The sequence below is a fragment of the Argopecten irradians genome, chromosome 8 (assembly GCF_041381155.1).
Source record: "Argopecten irradians isolate NY chromosome 8, Ai_NY, whole genome shotgun sequence".
In the NCBI taxonomy this organism is placed as follows: Eukaryota; Metazoa; Mollusca; class Bivalvia; order Pectinida; family Pectinidae; genus Argopecten; species Argopecten irradians.
The window spans coordinates 36498621-36516746 of NC_091141.1; the positions used below are offsets into that span (position 1 = coordinate 36498621).

The following is an 18126-nucleotide window of genomic DNA, read 5'->3' on the forward strand; positions in this document are numbered from 1 at the left end:
CAAAACCTGAGGTGGCGACACCGGATGTTAGATGATTTTTCAGTTATTATCATATCAAGAGACATAATATATCCAAGTGGAAAATGAATGTGAACATAAAAGAAAAAAAATACGTCATGGAAGTGAAAGGAAAATAAAGAAAATTATTTACTGCATTATGAGTCCTCATAACCACAGGTTTGGTAAAGATTGTTATTAATACGGTATATATTTTCGACCACAATGTTCAATAAACCTTGGGTGCCATAAATAGTTTTGTTTTTATTTATTTGTCCTTTATGGCACTTTAGAGCGTGGTTTAGTGGCATTACATTTTAAAAAGTTTAAATGACATTTTTTTTTAATGTGCGAAGTTCTGCTGTATTGTTGATAAATTGTCTGCACGTGTATAGATTTCTAGTTTGAATACAATTTTATCTGTGCATAATTTTATGACTACAGACATATTAAATGTGAATAGAATTTTATTTGTGTTTAATTTTTGGGTGGCTTTATGATGCATAAATCAACAGTTTGTATTCACCACAAGGCACATTCATATCTTAAATATAATGATTTAACATTTGGCAGTTTTTACCGTCTTGCATTCAAAGTTGGCTTATTTGTTTGTTTTTATTTCTAATCGATTGACTTATAAAAGACATTTCAGCTTTTTTTTACCTTTCAGTTTCATAAGTTTATAACATGCAATCGAATTTATAGACTATGTGCAGGTGAAAAGACAGGAAAAATATTTATTTTTAATCCCAAATTCAAATAAAAAATGTCATTATAACATTGCTTCTAGTTTTTGTTTCTAGAGCAGTTGTGAGGCAACAACTTGAACTGATTTAGAAAATTACAATACAAAACTAATAATAAATATTATTCAATGTCTAAAAAAACCACAATGGACATTAAAAAGGTTTAGATGTAAATAAAAAATGGCAACTTCCGTTGTCATAGTGGCACATATTATATTTTCATATTAAAGTTTAACGTCAAAGTTTCTTTGTCGATGCGTTACACATTTAGGCTTTAAAACAGTCTTATTTCGTTTCCAAATCATTATATATTTTTGTATTTCCCGCCAAGTACACGTAAAAAAAGTTCGCGTGTACTTTCCCGCTATTTCACGGTTGACTTCACACCAGCCTCGTGTTGAGGATGTTGTAACTTGTGAAGCGAGAACTAGGCCTAGGTTATGCAATGGATGATGCTGTGTTGACTTACCGGCTATTCTTAATCAGCAATTTATGACAGATATTGTTTACGTAAGTGATCGACTAACGACCTTCATCAATCGATGGGACGATATACAATTACCTATCTTTGTTACTTTGATCATGAACCTTGATAAAACTTGTGTTTTTCCCATCGTCACGTGCGAAACAAAAACAAGCAATCTTTTCATTGACAAGGGCTGTCAAAATAGATAAAAATACTATGTTCGTTGATGTTCAAACTGAAGTTATCAAGATACACAATTTGCTCATACATGTTGCAATTTGTGTCCCTTTTTAATTTTTGCCAAAGTTAGGATAGGGATGTGGGAGTTAGGCGTTTTGAAGCGGTTGGGTGACTCCGACCCACGGGGGTTCACACTCGTCCTAGTGAAGGAGTTGAATATCCTGATATGCTTGGGTAATGGTCAATATAGGTTGTGTCACAGTATAAATAAACTTTTAAAACAAACAGAACAACAGGAAAAAAATCGATAGATAAACAAATTTGAAATAAAACGGTGAAAAATAAAAAAAAAAAAAAAACAAAAAAAAAACCCAAAAACAATGTCAACAAAAATGTTTTCAGCCTAATCTGAAATAATAAAAAATAGCCTAGTAAGATTACAAAGACCATTATTTTATCTTCAATTTGATAACAATGGATTACATTCATGACAGAAAATTACATGTTATTTATTGTCCATTTGATAAAACTCGAGGATAATGAGGGTTAAAATCTACTGCAGTGTTAATAAATATATAGGAGATCATTTGTATGAAATAGCAGTATTAAACTGTTTAATGAATTGTTCAAGGTTTGATTCTACTGTGTATTTTTTTTTCATATCCCTACTTAGGAATGCATTGATGACTTCATTTATGAATTGCAAATTATGCTTTTCAATTGTTATAAATTGGTGACTGTATGATTTCTATTGTCATAAATTGGTGACTGTATTATTTCTATTGTCATAAATTGGTGACTGTAAGAATTCTATTGTTATAAATTGGTGACTATAAGATTTCTATTGTTATATATTGGTGACTATGATTTCTATTGTTATAAATTGGTGACTAAAATTTCTATTGTTATAAATGGGTGACTGTAAGATTTCTATTGTTATAAATTGGTGACTGTAAGATTTCTATTGTTATAAATTGGTGACTGTTAGATTTCTATTGTTATAAATTGGTGACCGTATGATTTCTATTGTTTTAAATTGGTGGCTGTAAGATTTCTATTGTTATAAATTGGTGGCTGTAAGATTTCTATTGTTATAAATTGGTGACTGTAAGATTTCTATTGTTATAAATTGGTGACTGTTAGATTTCTATTGTTATAAATTGGTGACTATGATTTCTATTGTTATAAATTGGTAACTGTAAGATTTCTATTGTTATAAATTGGTGACTATGATTTCTATTGTTATAAATTGGTGACTGTAAGATTTCTATTGTTATAAATTGGTGACTGTTAGATTTCTATTGTTATAAATTGGTGACTATGATTTCTATTGTTATAAATTGGTAACTGTAAGATTTCTATTGTTATAAATTGGTGACTAAGATTTCTATTGTTATAAATTGGTGACTGTAAGATTTCTATTGTTATAAATTGGTGACTGTAAGATTTCTATTGTTATAAATTGGTGACTGTAAGATTTCTATTGTTATAAATTGGTGACTGTAAGATTTCTATTGTTATAAATTGGTGACTGTAAGATTTCTATTGTTATAAATTGGTGACTGTAAGATTTCTAATGTTATAAATTGGTGACTGTATGATTTCTATTGTTATAAATTGGTGACTGTAAGATTTCTATTGTTATAAATTGGTGACTGTAAGATTTCTATTGTTATAAATGGGTGACTGTAAGATTTCTATTGTTATAAATGGGTGACTGTTAGATTTCTATTGTTATAAATGGGTGACTGTAAGATTTCTATTGTTATAAATGGGTGACTGTAAGATTTCTATTGTATTGTCATAAATTGGTGACTGTAAGATTTCCATTGTTATAAATTGGTAACTGCATGATTTCTATTGTTATAAATTGGTGACTGATGTGTATTGTTATGAATTTGTGAAGGTTTCTAAAGAGGTTTTTTTTTGCACTCATGGTTATAAATTATACTGTACATTTTACCTGTGCTGTAATTATATAAACTGTAGATTCATTGAAGTGTTATTGTCAATTTTGGTCACAAATTTTGGTATATTTTACCTGTAGTATCGTTAACTGTAGATTATAATTATATTTATACCCTTGACTATAAATTCTGTTGTTTTACCTGTATCATTAACTTGAGCCTTTAATTGTACTTATATATTATTGACTATATATTATGCTGTTTTAGCTGTACTGTTTAAGGTATACATGAGTATTCCACACCGTAATAGACTCTGTACCTGAGATATTGAGAAGGAGGATGTTGTTAGCGAGATATTTAACAATGATATGCTCACAGGTGATAAAAAGGTCCTCGATTACCGAGAAATGATAACAATAAAGTACTCTTTGTATTATCTTGTCTATTGTATGAAGATTCCACAACTGAAAATGATACTTTCATTATGATATTTTCATTTTACAACCGCTAAAATACCTCCTCTTTCCCTCCCTACAATTTCATGATCCATTGAGCTACACATTTGGACATCATAATTTAGGCGAATCAAATGAACTTTTGTTTTTTAGTGCATAGCTTAAGAGTCAACAAGGAAGTAAAAAAAATCAGTCTGAAACTGGATAATAAAATTTTTTTAAATGTTGCCATTAATTATATGATTAATGCATTTGTGAAAAAAGTTCAGAAAATTTGAATCAGTTTACAAGAAAAATTGGAAAAATCAATCTCTCTTTCCTTAATGCTCTCTTTCTCCCAGAAAGTTTCAAAAGTTTGTCAGACAGGAACTGGTGGTCAATCCCTAGCACTGGTCAGTAAAACTTGGTTGGTCAGACACTGAAAATAGGAAGTAGAAAGGTGTTGTATAGTTAATAAGTCACAGATGTACTATACCTTTGAATTTGTTTCGAGAAAAACAATGTAATATGTTTAAATTCCATTTGTGTACCTGTATAACTGCTGCTTTTAACTAAGCCCTTGTGTGAACACCACAGAAAGATAACTCGGGAATAAAATCAATACCTGTCCAAGCATAATTTTGACTCAAGAAATGAATAGGCCATTATAAAAGGCCTAGAGAAACTTCATGAATCAAAGGGATCATTTTTGAAAAGTATATAGATGGAGAGGTCAAAGGGAATCTTCCAAAATGTTCTCTGGTTGTCTATAAAGGCATTGTAACTTTTTTAGCCCACCCATCTTCTGGTGTTATCAAAAGTGAAAGAAAATTAGAATAAAAGTGTTTGATATTGTAAGGGGAGATAATCAGATTGATGTGTAAATTAAGCAGTATTCGAGGGAGTTGATTTTGTTTAACTGTGTGCTAATACTTATCTCTCGGCCCTTAGACACGTCCCTCCATAGAATTTTAATCTAGAAAATTGAAATTGTTTGAATAAGCCAATGTATACCCTTTGATTGTGTAATCTAGTAAGGGGGTTTGTTTCTTCTGTAGTTTGGGCTCTGTTTACCTGATATCTCGTTTGATAAAGCTATTGTAGTTCATACCTGTGTACAAGCAAATGTATAAGTGGCATTTCGATTGCAGCAAATTTACATTTGTCAATCGTAGGTAGAGTCAGGTAAGGTACAAACATTGTTTAGATTGTGTTGAACAAGGGGTATAAGTGTTGATATCGCCGACTGACTTTTTATCAAGGTTATCGTTAGCCTCACAAGTGAATACACAATACATATTGTAACGCTCATTTTACCTCCGGTTTGTTCTCCTTTAGGCGAGATACCTGTATTGTTGTCTCGGAGTGGCAGCGACATGTCTTCACGACAACGCTGAGGAATACAAGTCTATTGGTTCATACCTTCCCCCAAAGTAACCAATCATCAAGAGCCGAATTCCTGATACAAGATTTGATTTTTAAATCAATTGTCTATAAAGGTAAGAATTGATTTATATATATCTCAAGACAAATTTGTAACTATTATGACAGCAAGTATTTCATTTATTTGCAATTTTCAGCTGAATTTATTTTCAGGATTAATGATGGATTTTAGAGTAAATTACATGCACTTCATAAGTAAGACGAGTGAAAGCATTTTACTTTGAGCGTAATTGTCATATCAAGTCAAACCTGTCCATAAAAGGTCACTCAACGACTAAAGAAAAAAGGATCCAAGCGGTGAACACACAGGTCAAAGTTTGTATAAATTGGCCTCTTGGGACCCCAGATACCTGGTTTTAATAAGCAGGTTTCTTTATACAGAGGTGGTCGCTAAGGCAGGTTTCATTGTATAACCAATTTTTAGAAAAATTTTGATAAAATTACAAACAATTTATTTTTGTTTCGAAATCGTTATAATATCTTGAGAGTGGTGTTAAATATAAATTTGGTTCTGTACTTACTACGAAAGATATGAACTTTATATTCAAGCGACTATTATTCACGGGTTACCAATTTTATCTTAATGGCCTATTATTGGCTACATTTGTATGTGAAGTGGTATTTTTGGAAAGTGTTTTTCCTGGTATATAACAATAACAGTAATAGATTTGAATCCTAGATGGGCTACATTGTCACTCGGATGCAGAGATCCATTGTTTGGCAAGGGGCTAATGGGTTTTAGATGTACATTTACCGGATCATGTGTACTTTAAAATGTTCCAGTTGACAGCTTTTCAAGACTTAGAAAAGAAAATAGTTTTACTGTATAATGAATATTAGTTAAAGATCTTAGAAGGGTAAAAAGAAATACATTTTTTGTCAATTTGATCATAGTAGCTAATACATTGATTTTCAAATCATAATGTCTTGTCGAGACATTTTGTGGAAGTACATAAGCATAATTGCTCTCTTTTCAAGTTATATTTTCAATTTTTGTTCAAATACCATATTTTTTTTCATTCAAGTCCTTTAAATTCTGTTCTAGCTCTAGGCTTTGTCAAAATTAGACAAATGTACACTAAAATGGTCATTGATATTCCACAAATAAGCATTTGACCGTTTCACAATTAAGCTTTGACCATTTCACATTTAAGCTTTGACCGTTTCACATTTAAGCTTTGACGGTTTCACAATTAAGCTTTGACGGTTTCACAATTAAGCTTTGATCATTTTGCGATTAAGCCTTGATCATTTCTTTGTAATAAGCTTCAAAATTCATTCCTTATCTATCAAGTCATTCAAGTCCCAAACTGACACACTTGCACTCTGATTTTAATGCTGTCTTTTGAAATTAAAGAAGATTTATACATATATATATATATCCTATATTTAGTTGTCCCACATGTACCAGTTTGTATAATACACATCAGCTACCTGGTTTTCTACACTTTAGACAAAATCTAGCACATACATTGTTCGCCTGTAAGTGCATATTGTATATATATATTTAGGTAAGTCCCAATCTCAAATTAAATTGTCAAGATTTGTGCCTTTTGTGTTACAAGGTGTCATGGGCGAAATCTTTTGCACCTTGTTTTTTTTTTTTTTTTTTTGTGGCAGTGTATACCTCGTGCGGTGACACCAGAGGAATTTGAATACAAGGGTGCAGTGAAGCGTAAAATTGCACAGAGATATTGCGACAGGGCAAAAGGTGTAACAGTGATGCCATTCTCATCGTAAACTCCATTATATCAACATTAACAATCTCAATAACAACTGACATTTTGCATATATGTATACATTAAAGATGTCAAAATTGTTATTTCTCAGTAGCTCTGAAAAAATACCTTATTATTTAAAATGTTTGTAATAATTATAACAAGATACTTATCAACAGAACGTTTTGAGTTCTCTCTTTTAAGTTCACTTATACATTCAAATCCACCTTTATACTATTTTATGATGTCAGACACGGTGGCTGAGTCGTTATAAAGTGTTTCGACATGTAACAGAGCGCATGATTTACACGTAAACATAAAATGTAATCACTATCTCTGATAATGATCAAACTTGGGTACTCTATCTTCACTGGTCTGACGCTCAACCAATCAAGCTAAAGAAAAGTTGTTTTTAAAAAAATATATTGCCCAGCTAGCACTTATTGACCAATTGCAAGATTACATGTATCTCCCCCCCCTCAGGAAAAATCATGTCCTTGAGTTTATAAGTGTCACAATAAGTCCCTTGCAAGAATCACAGCAGTACCATTCCATAGTGTTAGCTATGTGGGCACCAGTGTAACAGACAACATCAGATTTTCACATAAACATTATATATCACTGCCTCCGATACTGATCAAACTCTGGACCTTTGGCTTACTAGTCTTGATGCTCAACTGATCCAGCTAGATTTAAAAAGAGAAGTTCTTTCTAGTTGGAATGTTAATATTGCGAGTAGTATGAGTTACAGACATATTTACCATTAGCTCCCTCGTCCCCACTGGCCTGTATTGGAAATTATCAACCTACGTTAGGCAGTACGTTGCTTTATGTATATTGTACTGACCATGTTGGGTTTAATGGTTTTTCTCTGGGTACTCTGGTTTCCCTTCACCTCCTAAAGATGCCATATGTCCTTATAAATGTTGCAGGCTGTAAATACCACTTAATTTAGCACAAGAGTAGCACCTAAAACGAAATTAAACCAAACCATTTGAAGAAAAATAGTGTGGCTATTTGTTTGTTGTTGTTTATTTAACAAAGTGCATGATTTGATAAAGATAATCTCTGCCTCTCCAAGGATTCAAACTCAGGACCTCTGGGTTACTAGTCTGACACTCTACCGATCGAGCTAAAGATACGTTTTCTATGGCTGAGCGGTATTATTGTGGCTAGTATTCACCAGGGTTACATTTATATAAGTACCTGTAACTATTCTTTTTCAAATGATATGTAGTGTTCAAACAGTTATTAAATTGAGATTCAAGAAAAGAATGAGGTTCACATTTAAATTTCATAGCAAAATACATCAATAACATTGTCTGGCATAACGGCATTGTGGCATTTTCAAATGTTTGTCTTGCTGTTTGCAATAAAGTGGTTCATTTCAAATATTTGTTCATTACTGCGTAAACATCAAATAACATAAGTAATGTCTATTTTCTGATGTTTTTGGGGAGTGGCATCCATTGTTATAGTGTCACATTGATGTCCGGGATAAGAAAGATGGATGCCTGCTTCTAGCTCAGCAGATTACATAAAGATTGTCGGAACTTTAAAATGAACCCAAGATAAGATAGCGAAAATGATCTTTTAATATCTGTTGTAATGTGGAAAGTCAATTTAACTTTACAAGCTATCAAGTTTCTGATAATACATTATTTTTTGTTGTAAATAGAGGGTCGATATCTTTGAAGTTTAACAAAACTCCTTGGTGCAGACTCGTTTAACCTATGTTAATGCACTTGGTAATTGCGTTAAAGTGCATATTTTTGAAGATTTTAGACAGAGATATATAGTCTAGATAAAAGAGGCCATTTCTGTTTATGACGAAACATCTAACTTTGAGAACAATTTAAGGGTATGAAGGTAACAATCGTCTATAATAAGCTTTCTGGATGCATTATGCACCAAAAATAAAAGATTTCCACAAACAAAAAAAAAATAAAATAAAAATTATCATACATTTATTTAATTAAAAGTATAGCCTATAGTTTTATGGAGACTGTGATGGACATGTGGTGTACGGTTTATTGGCCCAGTTAAAGAAATTGTTGGCTTAGTTTCATTTGATCAGTGTAAGTCTAATAGTTTTTACTGTAAAACACTAGTTTATATTTTAAAGACCAATTAAGCAAAACAATAGAATACTGTACAATTTCATTAAAGTTCTTTGTCAAGTAGTTGTTGAAATGGGATCAGCTAAAGTAATCACTTTTTAATCAAATAGAACTTTACATTTTTCTTTTTATCCTGCACCTTTGGGTCATCGCTCTGATTTGGATTGCTTGGTTGATTATCCTATTAACAACTCAAGTCATTTAAGGATTGCTTACCATGTAGGAGCATCCTCGATGCTGCAGGGGTTACCGACATCAACGATATATACACCCCTGGACTCAGATTTGCAGAGACTTCCATTGAAGATTACAGAGAGAGCGATGCGAGATTTCAAAGATACATAGTCAGCCACAGTATATCTTTATTGGATTCTTTTGATGAACAAATTGAGTTGAAATATCTTGTGCCTTATACTGTTGCTTTCGGTTTTACTATGGCAAAGTCTAGGGGTGGATATAATGTCGATGATAGTAACCCCTGGAATATCGAAGATGATCTAAGAGATGTATGGTATGTGCTAAACTTGGTATGTGTGTTTTGGATAGCATGGTATGTTTGTGTTGTGTCTCGTAGTTTTATAATGGTAGAAGTCATGTCCATTTTATAGTGCGATCTTGCTGAAATGTACTACCAAAGACACCAAACAATACACCCGACACAGTCACATTATTCTGAAAATGCTAAACCAGTCGCCTTGTTCCCTTTATGCCCATTTTTGAGCAGGAGCAGAAACTAAGCAATTCATCACAGGTACAGCAGTTGTAGATTAGTGTTCTTTGAATTTAATTTTCCACAACCATTTTGTTGTTAGTAAATACATATCAGGGGTCAACATTTAAATATGCTGAAATTATGGCAGTAAGATTTTAATCATAACATTCAGAGTAGTTTATTGTCAGATGTTAACACTTTTACCCCTATGTAACTTTAGTAGACTCTACCATCCATTGATCTGGATGAGTCCATTATGGCATACAGTGGTGAAAGGGTTAAAGACAATGAGAATTGGGCAATCTATGTATACCTAACAGACAGACATATAAAAAAAACAAATGGAAAATGTCACCATCACCTGAAAGGTCAAGAATTTAATCAACTTGAATTTTCGTTTGATTTCTACGTAACTATAGCCTCATTGTTAAAGTGCTAGATCGAAAGCTAATTAATTTAATTTTGTTATGTTGTTGAAAGGTCTTTATTTGTTTTTCGGGCTGATAATTAATGAAGGGTTTGTGTGATGGCTGAATTAATGGGAGGTTTTTTACAATGTGTACTCATTTAAAATCAATTGTATTGATTATAATGTGTATTGAAATCAATTGTATTGATGAAGTTCTTATATATACAGTTATATGCTGGTGACTTTTAAAGAGGAAAATAAAAGCTTTAATTGAATAAAAAGAATAAAATTGAAACAAATAATATGTAGTATATAAACAATGTGTATTTGTGGAATTATAATCTATAGATTGAAATTGAATCTATTTAGTCCAGTGATGGGACACGTCTCTATGTTAGTGTGTTTGTTTGATGTCTTCAGCAGCACGCTTCAGTGAGATAGCACTATAAAATAGACAAGTTCCTCTATCACAAAAAGACACCGCATACAGGGGAAGCCATCCTTATATAACACTAGCTGTTAATAGGATGTTAATTCAAACAAACAAACATAGAAAAATTACTTTCAAACATTTCAGAAGATGTTTTCGAGATACCAAACTTTAGCCATGGCCCAGTTTCATGAACATTCCTGAACTTTTAAGGAATTCCTTAATTAAAAATTCTCCATAGGAAAGTATTACGGAAGTTAAGGAAAACCCCTTAAGTTCAGGAGCCTTCCTTAGATTCTGAAATGCTTTCCATTGGAGAATTTTAAGTTAAGGAACTCCTTAAAATTAAGGAATGTTCATGAAACTGGGCCATGGTATCTCGAAAACATCTTCTGAAATGTTTGAAAGTTAAAGGTATCTTTGTAATATGTACTTGTATATCCTATGAACAGTTATGGTCAGTTAAAGATATGCCAGGGGTTTTTAAAGGAAAAAGACACCTATGACTATGAGTATGTAGCGGAATTGGACTTGGTAGATCATCAGTGACCAGCTTAATTAGTATTCGAGCCCTGATCTGGTGCTACATTTTCTCCTCTCCTGTTACAAATCTCTGGTTCAAACTCTACAAACTCGTATTTTTAGTTTGAGTCAAACCTTGCTCTCATTTTGTGTCAAGCCTTTCTCTTAGTTTGAGTCAATTCACATTTTTTGTTTGAGTCAAACCTCACTCTCAGTTTGAGTCAAACCACACTCTCAAAAAGAGTTGGACCTTGCTCTCAGTTTTAGCTGAACCTTAATCTCAGTTTTAGTTGAACCTTGCTATTAGTTGAAACATAGAAACTCCCTTTCAGTTTGAGTCAAACCTCACTCAGTTTCAGTCAAACTTCTTATTTGAGTTAAACCTCACTCAGTTTCAGTCAACCCTCTCTCAGTTTCAGTCAACCCTCTCTCTTTTTGAGTCAAACCTCACTCAGTTTCAGTCAACCCTCTCTCTTTTTGAGTCAAACCTCACTCAGTTTCAGTCAAACCTCTCTCTTTTTGAGTCAAACCTCACTCAGTTTCAGTCAAACCTCTCTCTTTTTGAGTCAAACCTCACTCAGTTTCAGTCAAACCTCTCTCTTTTTGAGTCAAACCTCTCTCTTTTTGAGTCAAGCCTCACTCTCCATTCTAGTCAAACCTCACTCTCAGTTTTAGTCAAACCTCACACTCAGTTTGAATCAAGCCTAACTCTCCATTCGAATCAAAACTCACTGTTGGATTGAGTCAAACCTCACTCTCAGCTTGAGTCAAATTTTGCTGTTGGATTGAGTCAAACCTCACTCTCAGCTTGAGTCAAATTTTGCTGTTGGATTGAGTCAAACCTCACTCTCAGCTTGAGTCAAATTTTGCTGTTGGATTGAGTCAAACCTCACTCTCAGTTTTAGTCAAACCTCACTCTCAGCTTTAGTCAAACCTCACTCTCAGTTTGAGTCAAACCTCACTATCGGTTTTAGTCAAACCTCGCTCTCAGTTTGAGTCAAACCTCACTCTCAGCTTGAGTCAAACCTCACTCTCAGCTTGAGTCAAACCTCACTCTCAGCTTGAGTCAAACCTCACTCTCAGATTGAGTCAAACCTTTCTCTCAGTTTGAGTTCAGTACTTATGTACTTAAACCTCCCAGTCTCTATTGTAAGCCTTGTTCAGCATTGTGTATTGGTTACCAAAAGTCTGGAGGATGTGCATACACCCTGATAGACATGTAACACGCCAACACAATAAGGTGCGGGCCGGGTACATTATTGTCGTTATAATTAGGGTTATGAACACCTGTTCAAATAAGATTTCATGGTACAAGATTTTTCGTCCCAAAAAAAAAGCGAACATCTCTTGTTTTCTTCAACACAATGATTTATTGCTTATTGTTGTTCCCTTAAGGTTTGAATATATCGCATATTTTTTTTCTGGTGGTAATAAAAGTTTTATGAAGGATTTGTTATGCACATATTGAGTGATTTTTTAAGATGGGAAGGACAGAGTTGACGTAATTTATTGATCGACAAACAATAGAATTTTTTGGACCAGTATAACGAGTGGTATAACAAGTACACACAATGACAAATAAACCGAACAATACACCACGCCACTCCAAAACAGCTCATTTTATGGCCGCCCCTCATTCCAGGCTGGCAGATTAGAGTGCTCTCCCTTTATAAGTGCTCTTTGATCTCAGGGTTGTAGTTGCTGTAGTTTGTACATGATGTAAATCAACTCGAAAAAGAATGTGAATAAAAATGCTTTATCATTTCCGGTATTGTTCTGAAATCACTATGGATTTATAAAAAACACCAGATAAATACCAAATACTGTAGTGGCACTCAACTTTTCTGACCTCTTTGGTAGTATCTACGAAAATGGTAATCTCATATGTATTTGAAGGAACTAGCTGCACTTAATGACTTTGAAGCTCCTCAGTTTTGATTGACCCCAAGATTCCAACTTCACTCATCCACCCTTGCAAGTTCATAGTGAACTGTCCCAGTCTTAGATGCTGGAAGAAAGCCAGATCATCCAGAGAAAAACCACCATCCAGCAGTCAAGAGTATTTGGTAATTGGGATTCAGACTCATGATCCAGAAGTGAAGGGATTGTAGTAATATGTCAGGATACATATAACTATTCGGCTACCATGACATACACACTAGAAGAATATAGTATTATACCATCGGTCAAGGTCAAGGGTCAAACGGACTTCATTCTAGAAAAAGGATGTAGGTTAACGCTGGGGTTGTGATATGTTGGAGTATGTGATATAAGACACAGATTAAGTTAGCCTGTTCTGTTCCTAATACAAGTGAATTTGAATATCTTTGAATCGCCAATGTTAGAAATGATGTCAATAACTTGTTAGTGTAGCTTCCCGAGTGATTGTCTCTGACAAATATGTCAAGTTGTACTGTGTATAGTGTCAAATTAATCACAGTTGATTCACTTTTCATCATGTTCCTTAATTCAATTTAAAACTTCCTCGTGCCGACAAATTGTATTTTGATTCCCCGTTTTGATATAATCTCTCATAATTATATGTAATAATCTACTTTAGACTGTATAAGGAAACACAAATAACAAAAAGTGTATTAGAATATTTTTTTGTTTCGGTTTACGGTGAAAATGAAATATGTTGATTTTAGATTGGATTAACTTTCGTATTTGGTGTCCTTAACATCGTGCTCCATTCTTAGGTAATCTCCCTTTACAGATTCACTGGCCATGAATGTTCCATCAATGGCATATTGTTCGCGGAGGGCTCAAGTTTGGAAACCTCATAAAAATTAATGAGGTTTACAGATTGTTTGCATTACTTTATATTCTGTTGTCATCGTAGGGATTATAAGCGTATTGTCGGATTTGCTACTCTAACTAAACTTGGCCTGTACGATCATATTGTTGTATCATTTCCCACGCGCAACTGGAAAGAACAAAATTCTGCCTCCCTGAACACCTATTCTAGCCCATCACAATGCTACAGTAGGCCGCTTTGTTCCGCCATTGTCCGTTCTTATAAATGTGTATCAAAGAGCTACTACGGCACAAAATGAAATTATATGACATCCCACGTACCAGTTGAAGTTTTCGGCTTCCCTCTGAGTTAGCAATTATCTCAATGAAGATGGAAATGTATCAGAATGATACGATCCAATTTTTTTTTATTTTTTGAATTTATTATTCAAAGTATCCACGGATACAAAAAAAAGTTTTATCATAAATGTCAATTCCTGGTGCCTTTGCAGGTGTGGCGCCCTGCATTCTAGCTAGGTAATCTGTTTTGTTGGAATACAGTAGCTTCTCATAATATGACAGGCTTTGTTGAGAGGGAGGGTGATTCCGTAGCTCGGAATTACTATGTGTATATTGGTGGGATTAGACAAACAGCCACTTCAGCCTATTCAACGCTATTTCATCAACTCTTGTATTCTCCCCATTGTTACCTGTGACAGCTAGGCAGCTCCACTCTGCAGCCAACATGTAATAACCTAATCTCTTTACTGAACATTTCAAATTCTGTAAAAATTTTCATTTCTTTGAATGATTTGATGTGAAAACTTTTATTCAAGTGCTTTTCTAATGTCTTAAGAGCAGGTGTCCTCGACTGACATCTAACATACCGATGGTTGAATCGGCCGTGAATAGATTTTGTCACATTTACATAAGTTTATTGTACTCCATGTGTCAGCGTATGGAACATATAGAAATTATACAGGTGCGTGGTCTGCTGGGTAAATTGGATGGAGGGAAGAATGAAAAGACAAATAATACGCTCAATAGCAACAAATGCAGGTGGAGTAGTTGGGTGGGAGAGTTTGAAGGGGACGAAACAACAAATACAGGTGACAAATCTAGGACAACAATATGATGGATAGAAGAATGGACAAAAATATTTCCATTGTGTATTGTACTGATCTTCTATGTTATATGTTCAAATCTATAGTTCTGACTGCTTATAAAGTGTTAATATGTCTGGCTTAATAACGTTCACTTGTGTCTGTTTCTGTATTTTCAAATACATGTACAAGATATTGAAAATTGTTTTCTACAAGCAATTTAGTAGACAGGAAAAGAAAGATGGACAAATAGACAAGTTAATCTAAAATGCATTAATGAAAAAACAGAAAAGTCATTAATGGACAAAATTGATGTATTAATTGCTTGACATGAGAAAAGGGCATTAATGAACAAACACAATGTACAGAAAATTCATAAATGGGCAAAATTGATTGTAATGGACATGGCATTACCATAATTAAATAGACAAATTAAAGAAGTATATGCAAAAAAGTTGTGCATGCATTGACAAAATTAATTAACAAATTAATTGATATTAATCTGATATGAAAATGGCATTAATTCTTAATGGATATACAGGCCAATTAATAGACAGAAAATCAGTTAAATTGGACAACTGAGGACAGATGATTATAACTAGTAATTTACTCGTCAGAAAGGAAATGGATTGAACGACACATGAAATAAATTGAATTTTGAAAATTTTTGATCAATGATCTATTAGCCTTTTACCATCTTTTCTTATAGTATCTTTGTTGTTAAGATGATTACAATTCAGAGTTCCAGTGAGTAAATAATGTCGATATGTCAGCTTAAGTGTTGATGTGACACTAAATACTCTGTACACCATTTTGTCATGAATCTTACCAGATCCCCACGGGGTTATAACTTTCACACAAACTGCAGCTGTATGACTTAACAATTAAAAAATATAATCCCACATCGACAAAAAAAAAGATGGTATAGAACAGTGTTTGATAAACACCGGAGAATTTGACTGTTTACACCGCGGTTTGTCCTCGTAACACACCCCTGTTTCGTACTTTCACCTATTGTGGTAGCCCTGCTTTTATCGTGTATAAATTTCAATGTTAATATTGAAATTGTTATCGAGTAGTGCCCGTGCATTGTTGGGTATATTTACCCAGTTTGAGAGGTGTATGGATTGTGACGGTGTATTGTACTCGGAGATCGCCCCCTACCTGAGTGTCGGAATGAACTCTCAACCAGGTGTGGGGTGGGTGGGCTGGTAAATTATCTTAACTTTTGTATAATTTCATATTTTTTTCTCATCTCTTGTATCAATTATAACGAGAAAACTCAGGGGACAATATTCTTTTATGTCTATCTGTGTGATTTTGAATACAATACTGATGATGAATATGATTAAAAGTTTTCAGGTACAAGCCTATTTTACGAATAGTGAGTTTATAGATTTTATGTAGTAATAATGAAAGTGTTTTGTTTGAACTGTTTTTGGTTTCACTATTCACCTGAGTGAATTAAATCTGGACTATTTCCTGATAAGCACTGATAATGTTATCTGATCTTGTGATGTGAGTATAGATGGAAAAAAAACCCTAATATATAACTAAAAATATCATAACATTATAATAATTCATAATGTAATTTAAACACACACATCCATGTTACCTTTGTAATTTGAAATGGAATGCCTCATTACTTGAATTTTCTTCCCTACTTCTTTCTAAATTATATAATAAAATTACATGTGTGAGGCATTTTGGCTTTTTTTCATCATTAGATATTCAATTTTACTTGCTAATGATCCAGTTTTCATTGATCCAGCATGATAATTCTCCATGTATATATGAAGCAGTAACCTTTAAGACATATTGTCAGCCAATCTTAACCTGTATTTCGTTAGGATTTCAAAAGCAGAGGTATATAAATATTGTTCTCTACTTTTATTGTAATCTGTTGCTGGTTAGGCCCTGCAAAGCATCAGTAGTAAAAATGTAAATGTGAGTTACCTCCCTTTGTGTATAAGCTTTCATGTATGATGGTTTTACAATGATTCACACATTAGCAAATTAGCAAAATGAGTGTCGACACCTGGTTAATTGTGGTCCCGAATACCTTCTCCGTATAACACCCTGTTTGAAGAATAATAAATTCCACATGCCGAAATCTTATTATCTCTTTGACATTAGAATCAGTTAAAATTGCAGCGTCCTTTGAGCAGCGGCTATAAACATGCAGAGAATTAATATCCCCTTTGTACTTGTAATTTTCTTTAACATTTTCATTATACAGTGCTCGTAATTCAATACAGGTTTCGTACCACCACCGCTTTCAGCATCTGTATCTATCGTACAGAAAAAATGGTGGATAGTCGTCAGGACTTTGATGAGCGTAAACAGAGGACTATTTTTTTAAACGGGTCGTTTCATCTCGAGACATTAACTGGTTGTGACAATGTGTTTGGTGCGGCTAATGAGGTCAATAAATCATAACTGTACACACATGTTAGTCGTCAACCCCGAGTGACTAGGGACGGGTGATTCGAAGTAATGTCCCCTTTTAGTACCCCTATTGTATATGCTATATAATCAGATCTTATAAAAAAATGTGAAAAACAAAAAAAAAAATCTTGCGCTGACAACCACTTTTACTTCCACTGACACTAAACTGATCAATCCTAGCTTAAAAAGAGGCTGCTGTGGCCAAATGGTTAAGATGTCCTAACATATTATCACAAGCCCTCCACCTCTGGGTTGTGATTTCATAAAAACATTTATAATGAACTGTTGAAATCTTTTAGAATCAAAAGAGTTCAAATGTTCCTTCAGAGTTTAATGAGTTCAGATATCTAAACATATAACCACAAGCCATCCAGTTTGAATCCTATGTGAGGCAGTTGCTATGTAATGACCACTGGTCAGTGGATTTTCTCTGGATACTCAGACTTTCTTCCACCTTATTGCTGAATGGCAGGTTCTTAAATGACCCTGGCATTAAACCTAATTTCACAGTTGCTTGTATATATGTTAATTTAGACTTCACCCCATACATATTCTCAATTAACATTTAAACAAAGTGTAAACACTCTGATTCTTTGTTAGTAAGTTTTATTTCTTTTATTTCATCTCCCACTTGGATCTTTCCTCTCGCATAATAGACCTAATATTTATCCGTCCTTTAGCTTCCATTCTTGAAAAAGTGATCTTATAGTTTCACTTACAGGCAAACCTGTCTATAAAGACCACCTGATAGACTA

The 18126-nt window shown here is 33.6% G+C and overlaps 1 protein-coding gene across 2 annotated transcripts in view; it reads left to right on the forward strand.

The window, feature by feature from the left end:
- Nucleotides 1-1159: 1159 nt before the first annotated feature.
- The window catches only part of LOC138330248 (transcription factor SOX-13-like), a 182776-nt gene continuing 165809 nt past the window's right edge, over nucleotides 1160-18126 (forward strand). Inside the window, exons 1-2 of one of the 2 annotated variants that reach the window (XM_069277725.1) lie at nucleotides 1160-1253; nucleotides 5069-5229. The gene's annotated coding sequence lies outside the window, so the exon portion shown is untranslated. The remainder of the gene's footprint in view (nucleotides 1254-5068; nucleotides 5230-18126) is intronic. The other variant, XM_069277724.1, reaches the window with a different exon arrangement.